Here is a 2,878-nt window from a genome sequence, read left to right on the forward strand (position 1 = left end):
ATCATCCTTTCATCTCTGGAACTTTTTCATCTCCCCAAGTTGAAACTCCTTATCCATTAAACAATACCCCCTCATTCCCTCCTTCCCCCAGTGCCTGGGTCCCCTCATTCTATGCATTTGACCACCCTAGTACTTCATGTAGGTAGAATTATACAATATTTATTCTTTTGCGTTTGGCTTAGATCACTTAGCATAATGCATGAGTCAGAATTTCCTTCCTTTTCAAGGCTGAGTAATAGTCCATTGTCTGTATATGACACACTTTGTTGAGCCATTCATCTGTTGGTATACCCTTGAGTTGCTTCTACCTTATGGTTATTGTGGTCAATGCTGCTTTGAACAGAGGTGTATTATACAAATAGACATTTGGGTTCCTGCCTTTAATTCTTATGGGTATATACCTAGAAATGGAATTGCTGGATCATATGGTAATTCTATGTTTAATTATTTGAGAGTATCCCATGCTGGTTTTCAAAGCAGCTGCATCTTTTATTTTCTCCACCCCAGCAAAGCACAAAAGTTCCAATTTCTCAACATCCTTGCCCACATGTGTCTTGTTCTATTTCTTTTTCTAATAACCATCCTGATGGGTGGGCTCAGCTTTTGATCTGACTTTGAGATGATGAGTAGGAGTTGGGAGGAGAAGGAGGTTAGTTGTGTGTGTTTTTAAAAGCAGAAAAGGTTTGAAAATGTCACAGGTTCCTCTTGTGCCTGGTGTGTCCTAGGGACAGAACAGCCCCAGTGGCTGTACCTCATAGAACCTGGGGAAGAGGTGATAGGAAATGAGGACCAAAGGCAGCAGCCAAAGCCCACTCAGAACCCTCAGTCCTGCCTGGAAGACTGGGTTACATCCAGTGACAGGACACAGGGCTCCCAGGTCTTGGTGGTTAAGCCTTGCAGCCAGGAAGCTCTCAAATGTCCTAGAGTCCCATGTCCGCTATGTGACCTATATAATTGACCAGATATGACCAGGACAATTTATTCTCTATTTGAGCTTTAGTTTCCTTTTCTGTACAGTAAGAGTCGGGTGATATTAGAATAGTGCCTACAGGAGGGAATGAGTTAGTTGTTGGACAGGGAAGTTGCTGTGCTGGGGATGCAGGGGGTTGCCTCCGGCAGGCTGTCTTGCTGAAGAGCTGACTCAACCTGTCTGTTCCGGCTTGCCTGGCAGGGGACTCCCAGCCCAGTGCACCTTGGCTTTCCTCTTCTGTCACTACTCCATGAGTCCCTGAACCACAGGGATCAGGCCCAAAGAGAAGCTGCAGAGCCTCTGCGGGCAGGTCTGTGCCTCTGTGAGCACATGTGAACAGACCCCGGCTGGTGGAAGGTCCTCAGTGCACAGGGCTTGACAGTGTACACACCTCCTGGACACCTCCAAACAGCTCCTCCACGAAGCACCAGCCCTGTGTACCTGTCCCAGGTGAGGAAATTGAAGCTTGGTGAGGGTATTTTACCTAAAGCCACCAGCTAGGAAGCAGACAGTTGCTGAGGATTTGTGTGCTTCAGGGAAGTTGGACTACGTTCATTTATCCATTCACTTGTCACTCAACTGATATTTATTGAGCATTTACTGTGTGATGTGAACTGTGCCAGGAGTGGATGAGATAGTCTGTCTGTTAGATGGAGGTTTCTGCAAGATCTCTTTCCAAGAACTGGGAATGACCTTATTGAGCTCCTGCAGTATACTGGGAGTGTTACCTAAATTAGGTCACTTATTTTTCATAGCAGCCTATAGAGACAGATTTATCAGCTTCATTTTGCAGATAAGAATGCAGAAATACAGAGAAGGAAGTGTCTTACCTAAAGTTCTACTGCTGGGGAGGAGCAAAGGCTGAGCCCAGGTGACTCAGTTTTGGGTGTATTCCTGAGGCCTGTTGCCTCTAACTATCAGCCTAGAAGTGCAGTTCTACCAGCTGTGGCCATGTGCCCACCAGGCCTGGAGCTCAAATGTCCATCTGTGGGCTGTGCTTGAGGGCCACCTTTATTTAAATACCAGCTTGGGCCTGGAAGGAGACCCACTGTGCCTCTCGTTTAGTTTGCCAGAGACTGGATGCAGGACCTGGTGCATGCACATCCTACCTCTCTTGGGCTTTGTTTTTGTCACCCTGGAATAGGGTGTAGATTTCTGCCAAGTCCTTGCTTAAGGCCCTTGGGAGGTTCAAAGGTGATTATGGAGAAGATAATAGACAATCTCTTAACACAATCACGGGACACAGGTGGGAGGTGAGGTAGGAGAAAGGAAGAGAGGGCTAACCTGTGCCTGTTGTGGGTAGACACACCCTTAACACTTTTTGTGGACTGACAAATCAAACATGCTTCAATATTGTGAAGTTTGGAATTTTCTCCAAAAGCCTTCCCTGACCTGCCAACCCACAGGCTGGGTCTGAGGCCTTCCTCTCTCTTTGGCCTGACCATACTGGGTGGTCGTTGTTTTCCCCACTAGACTCAGGGCAGGGACCACATTTGCGTCCCGGGCACTCTGCACAGTGTCTGCCCAGAGTGGTTGTCAGGGTGTCTGGAGGTACCTTATCACCCAGCATCCCTGCATCCCTGCACTTGTCAGTCCAGCCTTACCCCTGCTCTCCCTGCTCCGCCCTCCCTGACTGTCCCCTTTCTCCTCCTTCCCTCAGCCACTTGGGGAAGACGGGGTGCACTTTGCCCTAGTCTACCCTCTGGCGGGATTCAGGGTCCTGCCGGCAGGAGGTCGACTACAGGCGGCACTCTGAACATTCGCGCCTCTCTTGGAGGAGCCCTGCAGAAATCAGAAACAGTTCCTCAGCGGGTGACTCTAAAGCCCCACCCAGGGGCGGCCACCCTCTTTCAACACCAGCTGGGTCTCCTATATCTGCAGGGGCCTAGGACGGTGCTGTGGCCAGGG

Source organism: Ictidomys tridecemlineatus, chromosome 11 (assembly GCF_052094955.1).
Source record: "Ictidomys tridecemlineatus isolate mIctTri1 chromosome 11, mIctTri1.hap1, whole genome shotgun sequence".
NCBI lineage: Eukaryota > Metazoa > Chordata > Mammalia > Rodentia > Sciuridae > Ictidomys > Ictidomys tridecemlineatus.